The 27629-nt window shown below is 44.2% G+C and overlaps 1 protein-coding gene and 2 long non-coding RNA genes across 7 annotated transcripts in view; 1 reads left to right on the forward strand and 2 right to left on the reverse strand.

Annotated features, from left to right (window-relative positions):
- Positions 1 to 8546, reverse strand: part of SYT12 (synaptotagmin 12) — a 176898-nt gene extending 168352 nt beyond the window's left edge. For 2 of the 4 annotated variants that reach the window (XR_011024860.1, XR_011024859.1), the window contains exon 1: positions 7934 to 8546. The gene's annotated coding sequence lies outside the window, so the exon portion shown is untranslated. The remainder of the gene's footprint in view (positions 1 to 7933) is intronic. The other 2 variants (XR_011024858.1, XM_068261003.1) reach the window with 1 other exon arrangement.
- On the forward strand, positions 8061 to 15472 carry LOC137538707 (uncharacterized). The gene is made up of 2 exons (XR_011024863.1): positions 8061 to 8419; positions 15181 to 15472. It is a non-coding gene; the product is annotated as an uncharacterized lncRNA (long non-coding RNA).
- The window catches only part of LOC137538706 (uncharacterized), a 93198-nt gene continuing 80752 nt past the window's right edge, over positions 15184 to 27629 (reverse strand). For both annotated transcript variants that reach the window (XR_011024861.1, XR_011024862.1), the window contains one exon: positions 15184 to 15427. This is a non-coding gene — a long non-coding RNA (uncharacterized lncRNA). The remainder of the gene's footprint in view (positions 15428 to 27629) is intronic.

Consider the following 27629-nt stretch of genomic DNA (forward strand, 5'->3'; position numbering starts at 1 on the left):
TCCATGCAAGTGAACGGAAAATCGATCTGAAAACAGATCAGGCATGTTGGAAATAATCGATTTGGCAGTAAATCTGCCAGAAGATCTCATGGTGTGTACCAGGCATTAGGTAGCTGCAGCCCAGGGGGGCACCTGGACATGAAACAGGAATTGCTACATATGAAAGAGAAGGTTCCAAATGGGGAGCAACACATGAAAAGAGAAGCTGATGGCCAAGGAGGGTTTTTATCATCTTTTCTATGAAGAAAATGGCATTTACAGAGAACATTTCTCACTGTTTGCATTACTATGGAGGACAGCACATCCAGCATACAGAATCAATCTTCACTGGCTCTAATACTGTGACTGGAATCTATTCAGAATGATAGGAAGCAGAAACATAGCTTAAAATGTGTACATAATCATCAGTTGAAGCTCTGTGTTCATGTCTGTGTGTGTCTCTCTCTCTCTGCCACCCAGTGTAAAGTAAACAGTTTACAGTCAGGAAGGTTCAGATTTGCCTGCCTCCCCCCTTTCATATGCCAACACAAAATTGTTAGAAAACAGCTGGAAAACACAGCTTTTTGTTTGCTGAGGGGTTTACAGCAAAGAAGAAAGGTCTGCACACGGAATGGGAGGGGTGCTGCTCCATATGAATACTTGGCCTAGGGGCTGAAAACATATAAATCTGATCTTGGCAGTGGGGAGCCATTAGCCCCAGTGCATATTTTATTCAGGGCCCTTTTCCAGCACTGTATGTATGATAATCAGGGCTGTGGAGTCGGAGTAGTGGAGTCGGAGCAATTTTGGGTGCCTGGAGTTGGAGTCGGGAAAAAATGCACCAACTCCGACTCCTAATGAATTTAAACTGTAATTAAAATAGAAAATATAATAACATGTTCTATTTCTCAGATAATAGTCATCATAAATAATTTATATATACAGTAATAGCTGTGCTTAGTCCACACAAATGAAATAAACCAATAAAAATTAGTTACGTGTGCTGCTTCAATAAAGTATTTTTAAGGTCAGATATACATATCTGATTGTGACTGATGTGTACACAGGAATCTCTTATATATACTAAATAACATCTATGCAGTAAGAATAAAGCCTGATGTGTAGCTGTGTCACTAATAGAGATGGTCAATGAGCTGAAAATAATTCTGTGTTGATGCTGATTTATGCAAATGTATGTACTCTCTTTGCTTATGAAATCGAATAATGTTAAATTTTGGTTTGGTGACTACGAATTAAAGGGTACCTGAGACGGATGAAAAGAAAAGTTTTATACATACATGGGGCTTCTTCCAGCCCCCTTCAGGTTAATCAGTCCCTCGCTGTCCACCTCCACCACCTGGATCTTCTGCTATGAATCCCGGTAATTCAGCCAGTCAGCGCAGTCCGGCCACGTGCCGCTCCTACAGCCAGGAGCATTCTGCACCTGTGCAATAGTGCTGCACAGGTGTAGTACACTCAAGTACCTGGACTCATAGCAGAAGATCCAGGTGGCGGAGGAGGACAGCGAGGGACTGATTAGCCTGAAGGGGGCTGGAGGAAGCCCCAAGTACGTATAAAACTTTAATTTCATCTGTCTCAGGTTTACTTTGTTACACAGTAGTACTATACTCTACATATGCACTCGCCACAAAGCTGCAGTGAATCCACTGAGAATGTTGTGCACATTGAACACAGAGGTGTTGTCTATCACCCATAAACCTGGTTCAGATTGTACATGAAGAACTAAAGTGAATGGGTCAGCCGCGCGTTTCTGCAAAACATGCGTGCAGCATGCGTTCAAGGACCACACTAGTCCGGAACGCATGCAGTGTGAACATCAGACAGTGCAGTCTATGCACTGTCTGATGTCGTGGGAGTCTGCCTCCTGCACGCGTTCCAGAAACGCAGTGCAGTGTGAACATCAGACAGTGCAGTCTATGCACTGTCTGATATTGTGGGAGTCTGCCTCCTGCACGCGTTCCGGAAACGCGGATGGGAACGCGTGCAGTGTGAACGGGGCCTCATTCTCCTGCAGAGTACCTGCTCCACATCACTCTTACATGTACCCACAGTCACATTGTCTAGGGCCTGTAACGAATGGTGTCAGCACACAGAGAATATCTGATTATTGGTGATCTGCAGTATCACCAATAATACAGATGCTATACCTGATTATATGGTGAGCTGCAGAATCACCAATAATACACGTATAGCTTGACACAGGACACCTAATGTAGTGTAAGTGTTTGGTGCAACAGTAAGATAAGTGATCTCCCGAGGAGCGGTAGATACAGACACCACTGCAGTCGAGAATCTCCTCATTCCCCTGCAGAGTACATGCACATCACTCTTACATGTACCCACAGTTACATTGCCTAGGGGCGGACCTGATAGATGTTCTTTGATCTGGTATTTACCTTTTACAAGTAATCTTACCAAGGACTAGTTTTAGTCTATGACTAAAGGGAATAAATATGGCAGTCTACATATCATTTTCATTTCAGTTGTCTTTTAACATTCCAAGCGTTGGCAGTTAAGAGACAAATTTAATGTTACATACTTTTAATTAACAATATTGTAATATGCAAATTAGAGGAGTCGGAGTCGAGGAGTCTGAGTCGGTGGAATCCTAAACTGAGGAGTCGGAGTCGGTGGATTTTTGTACCGACTCCACAGCCCCGATGATAATCACATAATGCAGACCACCACTGTGAGAAAGATGTGTATACAGAGGACAACTGTTGGTTTGTTAATGATTACCACTATTCTAAGCTAAGCAATATAGAGCTGATAAATACAACCACAGCACCCATAAATAGCTAATGGAGCGACTGGAGGGGGGGGGGAGCCCGTATGTGGGCACCTCAGGCCCAGCGGCCCTGGTGCGGTTGCAACCTCTGCACACCTTCATGTAACATTGACATTTTCCACAGCGCTTTTCAGAGTGCACTGACTAAGTATCTCACAGAGGACCTACAATTTGATCTTTCTACCAAAGTCAATGGCTAATTTTGAAGGGGAGCAAATTAACCTACCATTATGGCTTTGGAATGTGGGGGGAAGCCCACCCAGACATGGGAAGAGCGTACAAGTTCCATGAAGATAGTGTCTTGGCTGGGAACTGAACTTCAGCCTCCAGTGCTTCAAAGCAAGGCTGCAAGACACTTATTTACTGTGCTTCATGTTAGCGTTTTTTAGAGTGATTTTGCTGTTTAATAGTGGAGTGATTTCATGGAAAGCGATTTTAGGACCCAATTTCCCTTATAAAATCACTGTGACAATGCTGCATGCAGAGCGATTGCGATTTCGGCAAATAGCAATCATTCCTGTGGGATCTTGGCCTTTTACTTTAAGCAGCTAAAAGCGTTTTAGTGGGTCTCAGGCCTTGTTTTCCCCTTGAGCCCACAAAACTGGCCCACTCTGGGCTCCAAACACCTGAAGTCCTGAAACATTGACTATTTCAATCAGTTTTTTTTATTTATGTAGAAAGAAATGGATTCCTTCTGATCTGTATCACTGTAGTGATAGCACCTGCATAGCCTATTTGGCTTTTACAGTAGGAATGCAAGACTATTCATCTGCAACTTTGATCACCTGAAATGATCATCTGCAGCCATTACAGGTGATAAATCTTTGTACAAAACATGCAGCTGGGCACTTAAACCGAACAGCTCAATCTGCACTATGAAGGTGAGACTTTGCATTCCGCTATGGCAACGGAGAGAACATTTTTTCTTTGGGGTCCTTTTCCAATTGGCTGCAAGTGTGAACTTAGCCTTCACAGTGGACTATGAAATATCTAGAAGAAGGGAAATTTCATGAATGGACTTACTGCAGACAGGTGGCATCCTATCATAGCACCACGCTGGAATTCACATTCTTTCATGAACATAAGTCGTAGTCTGCATGCCTTGGTGCTTGATTTTATACACCTGTTGCCACAGAAGTAATTGGAACACCTAAATTCAATGATTTGGAGGGGCCTCCCAATACTATCACAGCTTCAAGAATTATGCTATACGTCAATCGTCATTCAACACCATCTTCATTTAACATTGCAAAGAAAACTAAATCCACTACTTCAAAAACATTATAAGAATGATCCTCCCAGAATGCATCATCTGGTCAAGAGAGTGCTATTCGTAGCGGGCCTGGAAGCATGATGACATCATCACACACTGCACACCTAAACACACCTTCAAGGGGCGTGTCCAAAGCCAAGCATGATGCACTTGTCTTGAAAAAAAATGCAGTCTTTGTAGGAGGTAATCTGATTTTTTTCTTTTTTTGTTTTATATGGGGTAAACTCGGAATTTTGTGGCGGTCTAAGTAGATTCAGAAAGCAAACGAATGGTTAATTATGTGACAGCTTCATTAATTAGGGCGGCTGTCAGTTAATTAATCATTCACTTACCAAATCTAATTAGCCCTGTGCAAATTTCCAATTAAGCTGCTGCTGATTTTGATAATTACAAATATAAAAAATACAGGAAATCTATTGCTAATCTCTGTCCACTGGACAATACCAACAAGCAGTTCAATACTGAAAAATTGCCACATCGTTGTGTAGGACTGTTTATCTAAAAACACTGAATGCAGTCATATTTGGAAAGTCAACTGATAGTTGAGCTTGGAATCCATCTCCTCAGAAGGCTCCTGCTGGGTCTCAGGCCTTCTGCTCTCTCCTCAGGGTCCCTTCTTCTTCCTCAGGACCAGTGTGAGAGCACTGAAGGTCTTCCAGGTGTGACTCCCAAGATGGCTGCCATGTCCTGTCCCTTCCAGTAACAAATCTATGGAAAGGCAGGGGGAGTAGCTTTGACTGACAGAACTGTTAATGACTTACATTTAACATAACTGGAAGTGGTAGGTCGGACAGACATAAAAGGACAGAGGCACTCCATAGACACCTCACACCAAGGAGGAAGAGACCTAGAAAGCACCTACTGGTGATTTTTTAATAAATTACCTGAAGCTATGCTTTAAAGGAAACCCGAGGTGAGAGTGATATGGAGGCTGCCATATTTATTTCCTTTTTGAAAATACCAGTCGCCCAACAGTCCTGTTGATCTTCTGGCGGCAGTATTGTCTGAATCACAAACCTGAAACGAGCATGCTAGTCAGACGAGTCAGAGCACCTGATCTGCTGCATGCTTGTTCAGGGTCTATGGCGAAAAGAATTAGAGACACATGATCAGGGGGACAGCCAGGCAACATGCATTGTTAAAAAGGAGATAAATATGGCAGCCCCCATATCCCTCTCCCTTTAAGCCAGCCTTTATAGGCACACCTGATGATGAATTGCTTATTCAGGTCAGCAATTCCATCCCTCCAATCAAGTGATTGTGATGCAAAGTAATAACTGCATAAGTCTGAATCCGAAACTTCACCTTTTGTATATTGATGTGACCTCACTAAATCAAGTTTGATCTAAATAATTAGAGTCCAGCAGAGTGCCAGTGATTGTGTTACGGGCAGCTTTCCCACTGCCTTCATTTTAATACAGCCTGACAGATGTAGCCGATGAAACCAGGAAGCCAAACTGCAATGGAATTAATTTTGCCATTCGCACAACAAAAAACAGCTATTATGAGTTCATGCTGCATAATCAGAGTGAATTTCTCAAGGAGTGACTACGGCTTCAGCTTGGCATATATATGCGTTTGCCTTTGGCACGGTAAAACAGGAAAAAAAAGTATTATTTTCTTTTTTTATTGAATTCCATAAAGAAGAATAATGTAGACCCAAAATCTACTTGACAAGGCAGAAACTAGCGCTATCCCTAAAGGTGCAGAAGAGATCGGATCACATCATAAAATTCCATGGTATAGATTATCTTAATATTTACAGAATGAAATATTTATTTCATTTAGCATCGATCCATCCAGTAGCACTTAAGCTAAATAGATTAGTACTAAGGAAAGAGACAATCTTTATAAAATAAAAATATATAAAATGTTTTTACTTTTATAATGGGTCACCTAGAGGGTGATACTGACACAGTGCACACACAATTTTTAATAGCATGCATGCCTATATACTAATCATGCCAATATACTAACATGCATACAACATTTATGTGTGTGCTTGCATGCCACACACAGGAGGGTTACAAGTACCAACCACACCATAGAGATAATTAGCGAAGAGGGGAGCCAATTAATATATCACTGTAATGGGCAGAAAATCACAGCGTCCAGAAGTAAACCACATAAACATGAGGAAAACATGCATTCACCGATTTTAGGTACATGTGGCTATATATACATTCAGTATATGTACACTCATTCATTATTCACTTTCTCAAACAAAATAATATATTTGTGAATTGTTTATAATATATATCCTATATTTAAACTATTTATTCAGTACTGAGATATTATGTAGCACTGTTTCGAGTGCGTGGAACAATTCATATCACTCACCCTGCAGCTATGTACACACGTGATAACCGTTGGCTAAAACGGCTGATAACGACTGATATGGTCTGGAAAATTGGGTCCTGCAGCATTTTTTTGTCCGTTCAGCGAAACGGACCACCGATCCGTACGGCAGGTTCCGTTGGCAAACGCTAATGTGAACCGGGCCTAAGGAGCTGTACTGTTGTATCCTTAAGGACCCCCGATGCCCGAGCATTACCTATTGCAATGCCATTCCTTCCCTGCCGTGGCGTCATTCGCCAATCGTTGTCCCTCCATAGCAACAGAACACAACGCTAGCCTGAAGGCTAGGGGAGTGTGTGTACAGCATCGTTCTCCGAATTGCTTACCAATCCCAGATGGGCAACAATTCTTGCATGTGTGTACTTAGCCTACCTCCATAGGGTCACAGTCTAATGCCCCAGTTGCACTATAGAGCTAATTTTGGTGGAGAAGATTAATAGCATCCAGAAGAACCAGAGTGCCTTCGAAGGAATTTACAATGAGAACCCCAGAGTTGCAACCACTGAGAGATAGTGAGCGTGTGTGTGTGTTATGTACAGGGGAGTGTGTGTGTGTGTCATGCACAGGTGAGTGTGAGTGAATATATGTGTGTGTGTGCGTGCGTGCGTGCGTGTTTGTTTTGTGAATGTGTGTGTGTGTCATGCACAGGGGAGTGAGTGTCGTGTGTGTGTCATGCACAGGGGAGTGAGTGTCGTGTGTGTGTCATGCACAGGGGAGTGAGTGTCGTGTGTGTGTCATGCACAGGGGAGTGAGTGTCGTGTGTGTGTCATGCACAGGGGAGTGAGTGAGTGTGTGTGTGTGTGTGTGTGTCATGCACTGGTGAGTGTGAGTGAATATGTGTGTGTGTGTGTGTGTGTTTTGTGAGTGTGTGTGTGTGTGTGTGTGTGTGTGTGTGTGTGTGTGTGTGTGTGTGTGTGTGCACAGTGTGTGTGTGTGTGTGCACAGTGTGTGTGTGTGTGTGTGTGTGTGTACAGTGTGTGTGTGTGTGTACAGTGTGTGTGTGTGTGTGTGTACAGTGTGTGTACAGTGTGTGTGTGTGTGTGTGTGTGTGTGTGTGTGTGTGTGTGTGTGTGTGTGTGTGTGTGTGTGTGTGTCTGTGTGTGTGTTTTGTGAATGTGTGTGTGTGTGTGTGTGTGTACAGTGTGTGTGTGTGTGTACAGTGTGTGTGTGTGTGTGTGTCATGCACAGGGGACTGAGTGTGTGTGTCATGCACACCCTGTGTGTGTTGTGAATGTGTGTGTGTCATGCACAGGGGAGTTAGTGTGTGTGTGTGTGTCATGCACAGGGTGTGTGTTTTGTGAATGTGTGTGTACACATCCACTCACATGTGTACTGTGTGAGTAGTGTCACTCTATATAGACTACAGAAAGGGACAATATGTTGACATGTAGACATTTTCAGTACAAGTACGACTTCGTGCACTGAACACAGCTATGGCAATAAGTTGCCAGCACTGTTCTGGGACTGGGAAGAGTAGCTGGGTCTGGGGTGTCGGGGAATGCTCGTCACCTTACCTTGCTGAGAGTTTACTGCAGGAAATAAGCAAAGTGCAGGGATGCTTCTGGCTGGTTACAGGCGACCTCCGGCGGGATGACAGGCTGCCCTCCTGTATGCTCCCATGTCTCAGCAGGCAGGGGACCTCATAGCCTTCCCGAGCCTCTGCTGTCCCTCCGTGTGCCTCCCGCAGCCTGGGCTGGATGATGGAGCGCATCCACAGCGATGCCTGAGATTTGGGAGAAGATGCTTCACACTGCATTCATTCAAGCCCTCCTACTGACTGCAGAAGTCCCTCCCCTTAAGTCACTAGTATAGGGAAGCACAGGGGAAGATCCCTAGGAGAGCGTTCTGGCAGAGGCATCCCCTCCATTGACACGTTCCCACATATCGTCTCAGCGGCTTCTGCAGCAGAGCAGATGCAGCAATTACACACAGTGCAACATAACAGACGTCACGGTCTCCAGGCAGCCCAAAATAACTGGAGCATCACTTCATGTGCTGAGGTGATTACACGCTGATAAACATAGCGCTGCTGGCCTGCTGCAATCTTGCTGCACTCCAATAGGCACCAATGCAGAAAGTGCAGTTATCTTTAAACCTTTTAGAGACCTATTATTATTCAAAACACAATTCATCAAGTTTAACTCAGTACAAGATGAATTTGTCCTTATTTTGAACGGTGTCACTCTCCAAATTTGGTGACAAGAAAAGCACCTGCTATTTGTAACTGCAGTTTGCAAGCTCGTTATTTTGTTGGTTGCCAAAATTTTCCACAAATGCCAAAAATAACACAGTACCTATGGGGCGCACGAACTTCCACCGTGCACAATATTTTTTCATAGAATAGTGAAGGTGGCGTGATGATAATTGGCAGATTTTTGTTGGAAGAATGGTTAGGGTTATGCATTGTGGCGAGGTAAGTTAGGGTTAGGCATCAGTGGCATGGTCAGTTAGGATTAGGCATTGGTGAGGGTGGTAGGTTAGGGTTAGGCATCGGTGGGGGGCGATTAGGGTTAGACGTTGGTTAGGGTGGTGGATTAGAGTTAGGCATTGGTGAGGGTGGTCGGTTAGGGTTAGGCATCAGTAGGGGCTCGATTAGGGTTAGGCATCAGTTAGGGTGGTTGGTTAGGGTTAGGCATCGGTGATGGTGGTCGTTTAGGGTTAGGCATCGGTGGGGGGTCGATTAGGGTTAGGCATCGGTTAGGGTGGTCGGTTAAGGTTAGGCATCGGTGAGGGTGGTCGGTTAGGCATCAGTGAGGGTGGTCGGTTAGGGTTAGGCATCGGTGGGGGGTCGGTTAGGGATCGGTGAAGGCGGTCGGTTAGGGCTAGGCATCAGTAGGTGATCGGTTAGGGTTAGGTATTGGTAGAGGGAGGGCTTGTGTGAGAATAGGGTAAGGCTACATACACACTTGAGATAAAAGTCTTTGGAAATAGCAAGATCACAGACCAATTTTACCCAATTCCATGTAGTATGAGATCCATACTCTACACAGTCTATTCTATGAAGCTGAACTCCTCATCAGATAAAAATCTTTACAAGATGCTGCACACAAAGATGCTGTAGACATTCAAAAGATCAGTATCTGCAAAAGATCTGTTCCTGCAAAAGATCCGTTGCTGCAAAATACATTCATAGTCTATGAGATCTGCAGATCCTCATACACACCATAAGCACAGTGTAAAGCTATGGACTCATGCTAGATGCAAGTCAATTGAGGGGGCCGATAACGACGCGTACGTTAAAAAGGGGCGCTGGGAAAAAAGGGCGCCAGGTTTTAAACGATAAACATGGATAACGTTTAAAAATATAATGTACTATATTTCGTTTAAAAATAATGTTTTATAAAGTTATAAATCATTAAATAATGTGCATGAAATTGGCAATTGTGAAAACGTTAATCTTCCGTTTAAAAAGTGAAACGTATAATAACGTTTAAAAAAAAATAGTAAGTAACCCTCCCTGTACCTACCCCTAACCCCTAGACCCCCGTGTTGGTGCCTAAACCTAAGACCCCCCTGGTGGTGCCTAAACCTAAGACTCCCCTGATGGTGCCTAAACCTAAGACTCCCCTGGTGGTGCCTAAACCTAAGACTCCCCTGGTGGTGCCTAAACCTAAGACCCCCCTGTTGATGCCTAAACCTAAGACCCCCCTGGTGGTGCCTAAACCTAAGACCCTCCTGGTGGTGCCTAAACCTAAGACCCCCCTGGTGGTGCCTAAACCTAAGACCCCCCTGTGATAAGCATTAATAACGTGTGAAAAAAATATTGTGCTGTTTTTCGTTTAAAAATAATGTTTTAAAAAAGATTGTACTGTTTTTCGTTTAAAAATAATGTTTAAAAAATTATAAATCATAAAATAATGTGTAATCATGAGAAGCAGTTCTAAAACAGTAAAAGTCTCCGGGCGCCGCTTATAAAACGTTATTTTTCTCCGGCGCCCTTTTTTCCTGTCGGGCGCCCATTAAACGATATTTATTATGGGAGTGAATGGCGGCGCCCGATTTGTCCACTTGCCTCAGGCGCCCGAATTTACTGTTACCGATAACGACCACCTCAGCCTATAATTCGGCGTTTGTACAGTGGCCCTCAATCACCCCTTGGCAAATGATATTCCAGGCGGATTAACTTGCTCGAGCGACGGCTGATACCTTTGTGCAATCCCTTTGCCCTGTTGTGTGACGTCAGGTCTGCGCCGCTCCGTCCTCCCTCCTCATAGCAACAGAAGGTGTTGTCCCTGACAGGTGACATTTGTCACGTGCGAGCGTGTGCCCGTGCGCCTTAACAGCTTATTCTGTCCATATGGGAGATAGCACATATTTGTATCTCTGTAGAATTAGGAGAGATGTGGGGGAGGGGGTGCAGAGGCTTGCCACTTGAAGGCCATAGACACTGATTTAATTATCAGCCGACCCAATCATGTGTAGGGCAAAGGAAAACTGTGCAGATCCCTTGCACTTGGCTGGATTTTGTCTAACTTTTGTTTTCTTTATATTACATATCATCTTTTTGAAAAAATCCATTTTATCACCCAAAAATAAATAAACTAATGCATTAGCCAAACATTACTAAAGTGGGATGTTGAAGCTGCACATCACGAGGAGTGGATATTATATGTTTCCATTGTCTATACAACACCCATTTGGAGGGCTGAACAGTAGAATCTGTACTCTAATATTCTTACACCAAAAAGCATACCATTCTATTCCTTATTTTCTCCTGTGCCCCTCTGTGCTGTTTCTGCCACTCTCTGCTGCAATCCTGGCTTGTAATTAACAGTTTTAGGCAGTGTTTACAAACAAACTAACCAGCTTGTGATAGACTCACATAAACAGAGTGTGTGAGTCATACAGAGTGTGCAGGGGGCCTGGAGGGGGTGTGTATCGCTTCTATCCAATCACAAGCAGCCCTGCACATTCCACACATTCAAGCCTTAGCCCGACAGACATGACAGAGGAAAGGAGATACGATTTATTACAGAGACAGTGCAATTAGGAAAGGCTGCAGTAAGCCAGAGCACATTAGAACAGGCATTGGAACTTATAGGATAGAAGAACTAAGGCTGAAAAATTTGTTACAGAGTCTCTTTAACAAACATTCACCTGCAGATCAAATCCACCAGGATGGATCTTCAGATCTGCAGATGATTGTCAGATATGCAGATGAATGTCTGTTAAACAAGGTGTGTATGAGGATCTGCAGATATCATAGACTATGAATGCATTTTGCAGGAACTGATCTTTTGCTGATACTGATCTGTTGAATGTGTACAGCATCATTGTGTGCAGCATCTTGCAAAAATTTTTATCTGATGAGGAGTTCAGCTCCATAGAAAAGACTGTGAAGGTATGGCTCTCATTCTACATGAAAGGGGGTAAAATTGTTCTGTGATCTTGCCTTTTCCAAAGACTTTTATTTCAAGTGTGTATGTAGCATGAGGTTTACCGATAGTAAAATATTGGTAGCATTTACCAATATTTTATGATTTGAATTACCACTGCACAATAGTAGAATACCTTAAATACAGGGAGACAGTGGCGTAGCTAAAGAGCTGTGGGCCCCGATGCAAGTTTTACAATGGGGCCCCCAAAGCACTCTATACATAAAAATTGATACGGCGCACCAAAACCTGCCAATGGCAACTACAGTGTCAGAGATGCAAGAAGGAGATGGGGAACAGTTTGTTAATGATTACTACTATTCAAAGTATCTATAGAAGGGATTATTATGAGCACAGGACCAATAGAGAGCTAATACTGTAGTTGAGGGAGGGCCCTTTGGGGCCCCTCTGGTCCAAGGGCCCCGATGCGGTCGCTACCTCTGCACCCCCTATTGCTACGCCCCTGCAGGGAGTGCAAAATTATTAGGCAAATGAGTAATTTGAACACATCATCCTCTTTATGCATGTTGTCTTACTCCAAGCTGTATAGGCTCGAAAGCCTACTACCAATTAAGCATATTAGGTGATGTGCATCTCTGTAATGAGAAGGGGTGTGGTCTAACATCAGGTGTGCACAATTATTAGGCAACTTCCTTTTCTTTGGCAAAATGGGTCAAAAGAAGGACTTGACAGGCTCAGAAAAGTAAAAAATAGTGAGATATCTTGCAAAGGGATGCAGCACTCTTAAAATTGCAAAGCTTCTGAAGTGTGATCATCAAACAATCAAGCGTTTCATTCAAAATAGTCAACAGGGTCGCAGGAAGCGCGTGGAAAAACCAAGGCACAAAATAACTGGACATGAACTGAGAAAAGTCAAGCGTGCAGCTGCCAAGATGCCACTTGCCACCAGTTTGGCCATATTTCAGAGCTGCAACATCACTGGAGTGTCCAAAAGCACAAGGTGTGCAATACTCAGAGACATGGCCAAGGTAAGAAAGGCTGAAAGACGACCACTACTGAACAAGACACACAAGCTGAAACGTCAAGACTGGGCCAAGAAATATCTCAAGACTGATTTTTTTAAGGTTTTATGGACTGATGAAATGAGAGTGAGTCTTGATGGGCCAGATAAATAATAATAATAATCCGAACATTTGTATAGCGCTTTTCTCCTGTCGGACTCAAAGCGCTCAAGAGCTGGAGCCACTGGGACGCGCTCAAGAGGCCACCCTGCAGTGTTAGGGAGTCTTGCCTTGAACTCCTTACTGAATAGGTACTTGACCTAGCCAGGATTCGAACCCTGGTCTCCCATGTCAAAGGCAGAGCCCTTAACCAGTACACTATCCAGCCAGATGGATGGGCCCGTGGCTGGATTGGTAAAGGGCAGAGAGCTGCAGTCCGACTCAGACGCCAGCAAGGTGCAGGTGGAGTACTGGTTTGGGCTGGTGTCATCAAAGATGATCTTGTGGTGCCTTTTCGGGTTGAGAATGGAGTCAAGCTAAACTCCCAGTCCTACTTCCGGTTTCTGGAAGACACCTTCTTCAAGCAGTGGCACAGGAAGAAGTCTGCATCCTTCAAGAAAAACATGATTTTCATGCAGCACAATGCTCCATCACACGCGTCCAAGTACTCCACAGCGTGGCTGGCAAGAAAGGGTATAAAAGAAGAAAAACTAAGGACACGGCCTCCATGTTCACCTGATCTGAACCCCATTGAGAACCTGTGATCCATCATAAAATGGGAGATTTACAAGGAGGGAAAACCTTACACCTCTCTGAACAGTGTCTGGGAGGCTGTGGTTGCTGCTGCACGCAATGTTGATGGTGAACAGATCAAAACACTGACAGAATCCATGGATGACAGGCTTTTGAGTGTCCTTGCAAAGAAAGGTGGCTATATTATATTGGTCACTGATTTGTTTTTGTTTTGTTTTTGAATGTCAGAAATGTATATTTCTGAATGTTGAGATGTTATATTGGTTTCACTGGTAAAAATAAATAATTGAAATGGGTATATATTTGTTTTTTGTTAAAGTGAACCTAAAGCCACTAAAAAAAATGAGATGAACTCACCTGGGGCTTCCCTCAGCCCCCTGCAGCCCATCGGTGCCCTCGCAGCTCCGATGGTCCAGGACCCGCCGGCGAACACTTCCGGTTTGGCCGTCACCACCCGACAGGCATGGGAACGCGATTGAATGTTCGCGTTCCCAGCCTGTATATCGCTCCCTATGCTGCTATTGCGGCCAGAGGCAATTATTATGCACAGTAATAGTCACCTGCACACACATATATCCCCCTAAAATAGCTAAAACTAAAAACTACTTTCAAAAATATTCAGCTTTGATATTAATGAGTTTTTTGGGTTCATTGAGAACATGGTTGTTGTTCAATAATAAAATTATTCATCAAAAATACCACTTGCCTAATAATTCTGCACTCCCTGTATATAGAATATATATTTTCTACTAGCGAGTATATCCAGCACCCAAATTTCCCTAATGCCCATTTACCATGTATGCTTTAAATATCCCTATTAAAAGGATACTCTTGTACTGCACATGTGCAGAGCACTCCCAGCCGCGGGATCAAAGCCTACCGGGCCAGCATTTGCGCAGTAGTGCACGACCAGGCCGGGACTTACTATTACACCCAAATGTAGGGTGTACTGGCAGATGCAGAGGGACACTGTCTGCTTCTTCTACCTCTTCCTCTTTCAATACAACAAAATAGGTTGTGCGGCAGAGAGTACATCAGCTCCTTTGTAAACGTATATGTAAACTGTCACCTAAAGCAATCGCAAAGGATTTTAAGATTTATCCCACATGTAATTGCCTTTAGGGCCCATTCACACTACGGCAATTAGTGGGCGATTCCAGCTAGCCGCTGAAGCGCAAGCGCTTTTTAAATGTTAGCGCAATTATAACCCTATCGCAGTGATTTCACTGCCGTGATTGCCGCCGTTTGCGGGCATTTCGCGATAAACGGCGATTGCAAAACGGGTTACCTGCAGCATTTTGCCACGGTTCTTGAGCGATCACGGTACAGTGCTTAAACAAGTGCTAATTGTGATCGTCGGGAATTTTGGGAGCGTACAGTGATTTTACCGCACTAATTGCAGTAAAATCACCCACGCAACATGGTAGCACTAATGGTAAAAATGGTAGCGATACCGTTTTGCTACTTTGTAGTGTGAATGGGCCTTCAGGCTAGGTTCACAGTGGGACATTGCATTGCGTCCCCTATGTGACAGGATCACAACGCAACAGAACGAAAAAGTAGTACCGCACGTACTATAGAGTGAATTATAGCATGATAGTACCTTGAAATAAATCGCAGCACACAGTATTTGATTTTTTTATTTTTTTTTATGTATTTCTTTTTATACAGCATTTATACAAAATATGAACAGTTCCAGGCAGCATTGCCATCTAACAACAAGAGAATGTGCGACTATGATACCCAGAAGAGCCCTGCAGCGCTGGATCAGAGAAACACCGCTCCCTGCGCTACTCTGCATGCGGGTGGAGAGAGGTAGGAGGTGCGGGCCCCCATTGCAGGGGTCGTAGGGTCTTTTGTTGTACCCCTGCAGTCCACCATTACAGAACTGGATCTCTCTAAACCTATTTGACAAGAGCTTGAGAAAAATGAAATAAAACAAAACAGAAATATGTTATTTTAAGATCTGACTTGATTCATTGTGTAAATGGCACATTGATACATTATAGGTTTGCCGAAACAAACACAGCTTCACACACAAAGTAGGAAGTAAGCAAGGATGCAAACAAACAAAATTGTCTTCCAATACTCAACCAAATTCTCAAACATTAGCTAATGAATGCTGATGGAGGTGCATACAGGAGTGTGAAGGTATGCCAAGTGTCTGAGCAATGGTTTGCAGGTGATGAATACCTCTGCAGCACCTGTATTCCAGGCAAAGTTTCCTTTCCATGAGCTGAAATATATATCAGAAGGCCTGATCTGCGCCTCTCTGCAGCGCGCATGTCACTACAGATTAAACACACACAGATCACTTGGCTCCTGGGGAAAGCCTGAACAATACAAACAGCATGACTCCAAATGAGTCCTGGCAACTTGCTGTCCTGAAAATTTCCACTACAAGCACTGCGCTCTGCTGACTGATTCTTCATGAACTTTGTGACTGATTGTTATAAGCATTGTTATAAGCATGCAATATTACTGTTCCCAACTCAATGACTGAGGCTCTTTGCACACTTACAGACTGCATCACACTGCTGTACACTTCCCCGCAGCAAGCGCCTTCAAGTCTATGGAGCATTGCACACTCCACACGATGCAGTGCGCTGGAAGTATCCAAATTGCCATAATGCTGATGCAAAGTCTGCAGTGCGCTACCGCACGGATTATGCAGCAATGCAAATCAATGGGTGAAACAGTAAGTGGACATGATAGGAGCATGGTGCGACACGGCGTGCATGCACAGACTGATGGGAATTCTGTTAAAGGAATACCTGCTCAGACGGAAGTAAGTCACTAGCGGGGACGGAGTCTATGCACCAGGTGTGAGGGGTTAACTTACCCAGAAGTCTGCGGGATCCTCTGCGTGCCATTTGCCTCACACGCAAAGTGTTGGCTGCATTCCACAATCACTACCACGATTCCGCCTTTCAGCCAGAAGGAGGAAGCATAGTAGTAAGTCAACGAATGCGGCCAACAGTTTGCATATGACGCAAATGGCACACAGGATCCCGCAGACTTCTGGGTAAGTTAACCCCACGTCACCCGCAGTCACACCTGGTATAATCAGACTTGATTACCATTTCAAGTCCGAGTAGCTACCAACTCGTGGCTACTTGGAAGCCCATCACTTAAATGTGCTTCAAGGGGCGCTATAGTGAAAATTATGCTGTTCCATTATCCCCATGTCATTTATTTAATATGGACAGCATACATTCCATCATAGGCTTTGTGTTGAAAAAATAGCTCCTAACACCACTCTAATCCCCTACACAGCTGAGCTGCATCATTACATCAGCTCTTGTGACTGACTGCTCTCTACTAAACTGCTAGCAGACACTCTAAACAGCTGATTTATACCGTGGCTCACTCACACACTTCAGAGCCCTGCTGTTGTTTTCACATGTAACTAGCTAAGTAAATAAGTAAACAGGCTGATAATTAGTTACTTACTTAGCAGCCTGATTATTTACTTACTTAGCCAGTTACATATGACAAGCAACAGCATGGGGCTCTGTACTGTGTAAGTGAGCCACGTTACAAATAAGATGTTTAGAGTGTCTGCTATCAGTCCGTCACAAGAGCTGATATAATGACGCAGCTCAGCTGTAGGGGGAGTAGAGTGTTGTTAGGAGCTATTTATTTAACACACGCTCTATGGTCAAATGTATGCTGTCCATATTAAATAACTAATGTGGGGATAATGGAACGGCATAATTTTCACCATAGTGCCCCCTAAATATACAGTATTTGTTGGGACATTAAGATCAACATGCATTTGATGAAAGGTAATAAACGTGGTACCGTTGTATATCGGTAATTGGTGTCCGGGGGGGCATATTTCATCCCATGTTCCTCTTACTGGGATACAATTTCATTTTGTGAGTCTGTTATTTCTCCATATAGGACAATTTGGGGAGGTTTTGATACATTCATTTGGGAAGTGTTTTATAAGGTAGAGAACACACTTGCTGTAATCATACGTATTTTGCTGCAGATGCTAAAATGTGCACGGTTGAACTGGCCGTTAAAGTCAGTGGCCTTACTCTGGAAATGCACGTCCCCAAAAAATCAGTGGCGGAAAACACGATCGCAAACAAGAACTCACTACGAAGGAGACCCAGAAAACCCAGGTAAATATGCCTCTGCAAGTATGTTCTCTGCCTAATGCTATTGTTTAAAGGAAACCTAAACTGAAAAGGATATTGATTTTTCCTTTTAAAATAATACCAGTTGCCTGATTCTCCTGCTGATCCTGTGTCTCTTACACTTTTCGCCACAGCCTCTCAACAAGCATGCAGATCAGGTGCTCTGACCGAAGTCAGACTGGATTAGCTGCATGCTTGTTTCAGGTGTGTGATTGAGCCACTACTGCAGCCACAGAGATCAGCAGGACTTACAAGCAACTGGTATCTTAAAAGGAAACATCCATATCCCTCTCAGTTAAGGTTCCCTTTAAAGAAGTGGTCCTCAAACTAAGGCCTGGGGGCTGAATGTGGCCCCCTGAGGCTTTTTTACCGGCCCCCCACACACAAAATAAATTACTTATAGATATGATCAGCTACAACTTTAAATATTAGTGCAGGGGTGTAGCAATAGGTGTTGCAGAGGTAGCCACCGCATCTGGGCCCTTGGGCCAGAGGGGCCACGAAGGGCCCTCCCTCAACTACAGTATTAGCTCTCTATTGGTCCTGTGCTCATAATAATCACTTCTATAGATACTTTGTATAGTGGTAATCATTAACAAACTGTTCCCCATCCCCTTCTTACACCTCAGACACTGTAGTTGCCATTTGCAGGTTTTGGAGCGCCGTATCATTTGTTATGTATAGAGGGCTTGGGGGGGCCCCATTGTAAAACTTGCATCAGGGTCCACAGCTCCCTAGCTACGCCACTGTATTAGTCGTCCGCATATAGAAAAGAAGTGCTGGCACCACCCATCCACATGGAAGCCGGAAAGCAGTAATTTGCTGGTTTCCAATCAAATTCCACATCAGGTGACACTGGGTATGCTTCACTGTCTGGCCTGCAAAGACTTCTACATCATTTTCTGTATACTCCGGCCCCCCAGCAGTCTGAAGTATGTTGACCCGGCCGGCCCTCGACCCAAAACATTTGGGGACCCCTGTTGTTGCTATGTATCACATTGCAATTGCATTTCAAAACAAACCCATGATCGCTGCCTCCAGTGGATGCACAAGCATCATTTCTGGTGGGTGCAACTAAGCAAATACTGTACAGAGGCAGAAGAGTCTCAATCTTCCAACTGTAATATTAAATACTTAACGCAGGAAGAAGTGAAGGCAGGACTAAATAATTTAAAAATAGACAAGGCACCAGGCCTGGATGGCATGCATCCTCGGGTCCTAAGGGAATTAACTTCAGTTATAGATAAACCCCTTTATCTTATCTTTTGTGATTGGCGTACAGCCCATGTTTTCCCATTATTTAAGAAGGGCAAAAAATCATATCCAGGAAAATTATAGACCAGTAAGTTTAACATCAGTTGTATGCAAACTATTTGAGGGGTTACTAAGAGATACTATACATGACTTCAAAGTAGAAAATAATCTTATTTCTCAGCATCAACATGGGTTTACTAAAGACAGGTCCTGTTTGACTAACATGCTCAGCTTTTATGAGGTAGTGAAAGCTAATGTGGATATTGGGAATGCTGTAGATGTGATATACATGGACTGGGGAAGAGTCTGTGTGCATGGATAGGGAACTGGCTTATGGACAGAAAACAAAGAGTTGTGGTCAATGGATCATACTCAAAATGGGAGACTGTTAGCAGTGGGGTCACACAGGGGTCCGTACTGGGTCCAGTGCTCTTCAATTTATTTATTAATGACCTAGTAGATGCAGTAGTGAGCAATGTTGCTATTTTTGCAGATGATACAAAATTGTGCAGATTCATCAACTCTCAGGAAGATGGGGACACATTGCAACAGGATCTGGATAGGATGGCTATATGGGCGCTATATGGACGCATAAATGGCAGATGAAATTCAGTGTTGAAAAATGTAAAGTCATGCATTTTGGTCATACCAATGGTCTAGCACTATACAAAATAAATGGAATACAGTTGGGGACATCAAACTTGGAGAAGGACTTAGGAGTACTCATCGACAACAAGGTAAATAATCGTACTCAATGCCAAGCCGCTGCAGCTAAAGCTAACAAAATTTTGGGATGCATTAAAAGGGAAATAAAAACTCGAGATGCTAGCATAATATTGCCCCTGTTTAACTCTCTAGTAAGGCCACATCTGGAATATGGAATTCAGTTCTGGGCACCACATTACAGGAAAGATATTGCAGTCTTAGAGCAGGTGCAGAGACGAGCAACAAAATTGATACGTGGGATGGAAGGTCTCACTTACCAAGAAAGGTTAGATAAACTGGGTTTATTTAGTCTAGAGAAAAGACGCCTTAGAGGGGATCTGATTAACATGTATAAATACATCATAGGGCAATATAAAAGCTTGGCGGATGAGCTTTTTGTCCCTAGGCCTTCTCAATGGACTAGAGGACATGATCTGCGCATGGAGGAAACATATTCTAGCCATTTATTTAGGAAAGGGTACTTTACAGTAAGAGTGATTAAGATGTGGAATGCATTGCCACAGGAAGTAGTTATGGCAAACTCTATACCTGCATTTAAAGGGGTCTTAGATGCTTTTCAACCCAAATAACTATGTAACTATGTAACTATGTATGTAGGTAATGCTACACTTCTTTTTGTGGGCGGTAACATTAGGGTGGATAGAGCTATGTGTGGGTGTTTGCACGCCCACAAAAATGTGAAGTCAAAACATCTTTTGGGAATTATCACTGGGAAGTTCAAAAATACATACTGAAATTTTGAGAGAAACACCATTTTTATAAGACCTACTTGTCTCAGAAGGTCTTGGGGCAGGAAAGACCACAGTATTTTCAAAACGGAAAATAGGTAGCAGATTGTTAAGTATGTAATTATAAAGCTCCACCATTATACTAACTAGGTAATATACACCCTTTCCCTTGCCTACCCATGGTGACCCTCACAGCCGGAGGGCCCATCTTGCAGGGGCCCTAAAACAATTGTGCACATCGTAATTTTTGCACCCATAAGTGTAGCTACAGAAACACCTGATCTGAAGGATGGACCCCTTTATCAGAGGAGTGAAGTAGTAGTTGGGACCCTCTTACAACTCTGAGCTCCCCTGCAGTTACGCCCCTGGACTCCAAGGGAAATAAGATTTTTCCCAATTTTTTCTCAAGCCGGAGTACTTGCCATACAGGTTCACTAAGCAAGACAGGTGTTTGGATCAGCAATTTAGAAGAGAAGATACTTAGCATGTAGTGATATGCGTTTTTCTATATTGCCAAATTCAATCAAGTCCCTAGATTGTCTAAATATTTCATGGAGGGGTTCAACCACCAAGGTGAATAGACTAAAGGAGACTAAAGGACAACGGTGTCTTTTACCTTGTGATATTGGCAACAATGCTGGAGTGTGATTATTTGAAATTTGGTAGATGAACTCGTCATTAAATATTAAAGTAACATAATTGAAAGTATATTAACTTTGGGGGAGTTGTGGAAACCAGCAAGCTAAGAAGTTGGATCAGGGTTGTGAGGAGGCGCCCAAAAGTGTGTGGAGTTGGGTAACTGGTAAAAATATATTTATATGTATAAAAAAGAGGTTTCTTACCTCTATAGAAGACTCTCGAGAATGGATTATCAGGGTGCCTTTATTTTAAAAAAAAAGCGGTTATACTGTTGACAACGCGTTTCACGGGACCAGGCCCGCTTTCTCAGGTCATTAAAGAACAGTCAACCTAAAAACATACATACAAATTTCTAATTTTAAAATATATTTTGCACACGGTACAGCAACAAAAGCACCCTATTAAATTACATCTAAAAAAACTCTAAGAACAAAAATAAAACTCATCTTATATATAAATAAAACTCAACTTATATCTCTTATTCACGAAAATATTCATCGTATAGGGATTTCACAGTCTGTCTGTGCTGTTTAGGATATTATTATTTATTTCCCAATGCCTCCACGTCAGCACAACGGTATTAGTCCCGCCCTAATACCCCACAGGACACGTGTGTATAAAAGCTTTACTCACCCTCCCCTGTACGTCTTTTTTTCCTGTCTTCACAGGACTGTCGCAGGTGGTTCCTGCAGGTGTGTTTTTTTTTCCCCCCCTTACTGGCTGCATCAGGTAGCCCCTTTTTTTTCCCGCGCAGGTGCCTTCCCTGCTGCGATGCCACGAATGGGCCTTAAACAGGCTTTGGTGTGGGGACCCCGTTTTGCTGGTTTTGGGGGTCCACAGGTTTGGCAGCTAGCTCAGGCGAAAAGCGCCTAAAAAGACGGGCCTGCTTAGTACCTGAGCGCGCCCAGCCGGGCTGCAGCTCTCTTAAGCTGCTCCAGACCTTGTCTCAGATTTCTACACCTTTAAACCTATTTGTGCTGAAACTGGACTCAAAATACAGAGGAATTCCACCCACCACGACCAAGGCTACAACTACAACCAACCAGAACAATCGGATTACTTTGGATGGCAGAGATTTAAACTGGATTGAAATCCTCCATGAAGCTCACCTCTGCTGAACACACCAAGCCTTCTAACAGCTGACCTGAAACAAGACCTTCAACCTCTCTGGAAACTTGATTGCCTGTGATTGCCCTCACTCCACCCTGTGAGTAATCCTTTATACATTATCCAAGGCATATGCACCAAGTGTCTATTTTCCACATTTATGTTATCATTTATCTTCTAAAACAAGGAACTTTACTTAAAATAAATCTATGATCCAACTCTGTGTAGGAATGAAAGGATTTTGCATAGACCCCCTTTGATCCCAGCAGGACTCCAGAAGTACAAGCTATCTGAACAAGTCTATTGTCTCTAATGTCAACATACAAATACTCATCAAAGGACCTTTTCTCTGCATGCCCTCCCAAGAATCAATTACAAATTAACACCTCTCTGGCTCTACTCTTAAAATCCTTTGGGATACTCAGGAAATGCAGAAGGGGGCGGAGAGGTAGTGGATCCAAGTATAAAAAACATATTTGCCCTCAGAAAAGCTTAATCACAGCTACACTCTGCAATGCCAGATCGATAAATAATAAGACTGCAACTATACATGACCTAATAGAGCTCTCTGATTTGACCTTTTTGACAGAGACCTGGCTTGGGAAGCATGCAGGCCCAACTCTTGAAGCAACCGTGCCGGCCAATTATTCAATCTTGCACTGTGAGAGACAAGTCGGCAAGGGTGGGGGGGTTGCCATATGCTTCAGATCCTCCTTGAACATAAGGCCCCTGCCCATAGGCCCCACTGAAACCTTTGAATGTATTGCAGCTCAACTGTCAGCAGAAGTAAACATCAACATATTGCTCATATACCGCCCCCCAAAAAATGGTCCAGCCTTTCTTAAGGAAATATCTGAACTCTTATCCTGCGTAACAGTGGAACACCCTAGATGGATCATCCTGGGAGACTTCAATGCATGGGTGGATGATCACGACTCCCAGCTAGGAAGTGAACTACTTCTCATAATGAATGAACTGGGTTTCTCTCAGGCTATCAACCTCCCCACCCATACGAAAGGGCACACCCTGGATCTTATATTTCATTCCGGACTTTTAATATCACACATGGATATAAACCCAGTGGTATGGTCAGACCACCACACCATCCACTTCTCTCTGACAGCACCAGCGATAAAACACAGAGGGAAAGAACTCATAAAATACCGTTCACTGAAAGATGTCTCACCCCAGCATGTTCAGAATATCCTCAACTTCGACGCATTAACCAATCATTGCGCAGACCCAGACTCCATGGTCCTGATTTACAACCATGCAGTGTCATCTGCCTATGACGCCCTCGCTCCAGTTCGCATCAAACGATCTACACCACTTCACCATGCACGGTGGTTTGACAGCTCACTAAAGGACCTAAAGAAAGAAGTGCGCAGACTAGAAAGGAAGTGGCGAAAATCTCAGAATTCAAAAGATAAACACACCCTTGTCTCTCACCGGGAAAGCTACCAAAATGCGATCACCAAGAAAAAATCCTCCTACCTATCACAGGAGATCGCAAAGGCCGCCAACAGACCAGTCCAACTATTCCGCACAGTTGATAGACTATGTAATCCATCCTGTCTAAAACCCACTATAACTCCCTCAAAGGAGCTATGTGAGAAATTTGCCTGCTACTTTGCTGACAAAGTATCTTCTATTCGGTCTCTCATTCAGTCCACAGCACCCAAGACTCATGCAACTAATGGAAATAGCTGCAAAAACAACCTAACACCCTGGACTGATTTCAAAAGTATTAGTGAGGAAGAGATCTCAGACACCCTCTGTCGTCTCCACCAGACAACCTGCGACCTGGACCCTGGACCAACTAAACATATGCTGAAATGCCCTGACCTGCTTGGTCCAGCATTTCACAAAATAGTAAATTGCTCTCTGCAAGCAGGGAGGTTTCCTACCTCTCTAAAAGAAGGAATCATCAAGCCCCTTCTCAAAAAACCTTCCATGGATCCAGATGCTATGAGCAGCTACAGACCTGTCTCCAACCTCCCCTTCTTAGGTAAAGTTATTGAAAAGGCTGTCTATCTGCAACTTGAAACCAGGCTGTCAGTAAACAACATCCTGGACCCTCTACAATCTGGCTTTAAGAAACACCACAGCTGTGAAACAGCCCTCATCCAAGTCTGCAACGATCTGCTCATGGCAAGGGACAGAGGGGAATGCTCCATCCTAATCCTGTTGGATCTCTCAGCTGCTTTTGATACAGTTGACCATGAAATCCTGCTTAACAGACTGCAGGAGTACTGTGGCATCAGTGGATCAGTCCTCCAGTGGTTCAGATCATTCCTGACTGACAGAACACAGAGAGTATCCCTAGGACCTATAATGTCCAAACCTGCACCTCTACAATTCGGAGTGCCACAAGGATCAATCCTATCCCCTCTGCTGTTTGCAATCTACATGTTGCCACTCGGTACACTTATCCAACGACATGGCCTGACGTACCACTGCTACGCCGATGACACACAGCTATACCTGTCCTTCAAACCTGGTGGAACAGACCCTACCCCAAAAATAAACTCTTGCTTAGCTGAGCTTCAGGCATGGATGAATGATAACTGGTTGAAACTGAATGCTGACAAAACTGAGGTCCTGTTTGTCCAAAGCCAGTGCTCGCCATCAAAACAGCTCTATCCTAAAGCAACACCAATCAGGATTGGGAATTCAGACATAAACAGCTCCAACCTTGTGCGCAGCCTTGGCGTACTAATCGATGGGGAATTGAGTTTCAGAAACCAAATTTCATCTGTAGTTAAATCTTCCTTCTTTCATCTGAAGAACATTGCAAAGATTAAACATCTGATTCCCCCAGAGGATCTTCAAACCCTAGTCCACGCCTTCATCACATCACGGCTGGACTACTGCAATGCCCTTTATGCTGGCCTCCCCAAAAAAGACTTGCGTCGCCTGCAATTAGTGCAGAATGCTGCTGCCAGATTGCTAACAAACCAGCCTCGCCACTGTCACATTACACCGATCCTTCGCTCACTGCACTGGCTACCAGTAGAATGGAGAATACTCTTCAAGATTGGACTGCTGACATTCAAATCCCTGCACAATCTGGGCCCTGGATACATGAAGGACTTGCTGAAGCTGCACCACACCTCTCACAACCTCAGATCAGCAAGTTCTATAAACTTGGTCACTCCCAGAGTGCACCTCAAAAAATCTGGAGACAGAGCCTTCTGTCATGCTGCCCCTACTCTTTGGAACTCCCTACCACACCCAGTAAAGACAGCACCATCCCTGGAGCTATTCAAATCCAGACTGAAAAGCCACCTGTTTAGCCTGGCATTTCCAGATTTATAAAATTCTTCCCCTGTACCACGATGGTCGGAGCCATGCTTATGCGCTTTGAGTCCCACGGGAGAAAAGCGCTTTACAAATGTTATTTGTTGTTGTTGTTGTTGTTGTACCTACTTTTTGGTATACACTGTAAAGCGGTGTTCTGGCCGGACATCCATTTCCTCCCTTATTTCTTTCTTCTCCGTTAGTGTGCGCTTCATTGCGGCGTCTTCCGCCTTCCTGCGCCTCACGGACAGGAAGCGGATGTGACGTCGGAGTTCTTCCATTGGCCGGACTAGCGGAGTCCGGGGGGCGTGACGCTAGACGCCGTCCCGCGGGTATTTCATTGCTGGGGCAATGGCGGCGGCTGCTCCTGGTGTGCGCAGCGTGGCGAGGAGGTCGGGCGCGTAGAGAAGCAGTGTTAGGCCCAGTTGTCATTCTCTTGGGTAGGTTCTGGGTCCTCGTACACGGGGCGGCGGGGGGGAGGGGCTGCGGATGCGACATAATGCTGAGTCCAATCTTCCTCTCTCCTTCCAGCTTGCAGTGGATTTCTAACTGCCCTTATGGATGTCCCAGGGCCTCCCATAGACCAGCGAGCATTTTCATGGTAAGGGGTGGCGCTGTTAATTGTATAGTGAGCACTATTTTTTAGATTGATGTGCTAAGGAGGCTTGTTTTACTTTTTTTTTTGTGTCTTCGTGACAGCCCGACAGGAAGCCGGGGATGGAGATATTCTCGCTCCCCTTCCAGGGGATACTATAGAAGACACTCACGGAGTAGATCAAGATCGCACAGGAGATCAAGATCAAAGTCGCCACCACGCCACCGCAAAGAGAAACCTTGCTGGGCGTGTGGGAAACAAGTTATGCCCGGTAGACTGGTCTGCACCAGATGTTTCCACGATCTAGGAAAGGAACCAGCTTCAAAACCTGTGAACATTACTGATGCCATTCAGAAAGTAGTACAAGATTCAATGAATAACTACATAGCTAGTCTCCCAGCCTCAGCTTCAGCTCAGGAGCAACCAGGAACTTCAGCGGTGAAAACAGCAGATAATGATTTGAACATTGGCTTCGATTTTGCTCTGGTTGAGCCCTTTATTAAGACTGTCCGAGAAGCCATAGACTGGGAGGACTCAGAGGAGGAAACTGAAGAACGAAAGAAACCCAAAAGGAGTTACTATAAACATCTTGACAAGTCCAGACTATCATTTCCAGTGATGGAGGAGATCCAGGCCATTATAGACGAAGAATGGCAGAAAATGGAAAAGAAAGCGCCTTTAGCAAATAGGCTCGCAAAACTATACCCTCTCCCACAAAAACAAATGAAGTTGCTGGATACAGCACCAGTGGTAGACGCGTCAGTAGCTAGGCTGGCTAAACACGTAACTCTGCCGATTGAAGACTCAATCTCCTTTATCGATGCTCTTGATCGTAAGCAAGATCTGGACCTCAGGAAGGTATACACTAATGCAGGGGGAGCCTGCAAACCAGCCATCGTCCTTACTGCGGTAGGTAAAGCGATTCAGGCCTGGACGGCGAATATAGAACAAGGAATCATGGAGGATATGGATAAAGACTTGTTAATCCAGAAATTGGAAGACCTCAAAGTCTCCGGAGAGTTTGTTGGGGAGGCAGCCATTGACATAGTACGAGCTACTGCAAGAACGATGCTCTGTTCGGTTACGGCAAAGAGAGCCCTATGGCTTAAATCCTGGTCCGCGGACCCGACTTCCCGCCAGTCGTGGTGTAGGATTCCATTCGATGGGAAATCCCTCTTCGGCGACAAATTGGATTCAGCTATATCCAGAGTGACTGGCGGGAAATCGGGTCTCCTGCCTCAAGATAAGCGGCCCAAAAAGAATTATAATCCCTCCATTGGGCAGTCACAAGGATCAAGATATCGCAATGCCAGGTCATACAGACCAGGCAGGAACAATAGAAACTGGCAGGCAACGCAAGCTGCAATTGGGAAATTGGCCAGGCAAAGACCTCCTCAGGGTGGTCAACAATCAAAAAAGTCTTTTTGACAAATCGCTAGTCCAGAGTGGCCCAGTAGGAGCCAGGCTAAGTCTATTCAGCCACATTTGGAGGAGGCAAGTTCTTTCTCCATGGGTGAAAAGGACTGTAACAACAGGTCACTTCTGGGCTTTCAAGAAATATCCTCCAGAAAATCGCTTCAAAATAACAACAGCGCCTTCAACACCAGAAAAACAAGAAGTTCT

The sequence above is a fragment of the Hyperolius riggenbachi genome, chromosome 11, assembly GCF_040937935.1.
Source record: "Hyperolius riggenbachi isolate aHypRig1 chromosome 11, aHypRig1.pri, whole genome shotgun sequence".
NCBI classification, from domain to species: Eukaryota; Metazoa; Chordata; class Amphibia; order Anura; family Hyperoliidae; genus Hyperolius; species Hyperolius riggenbachi.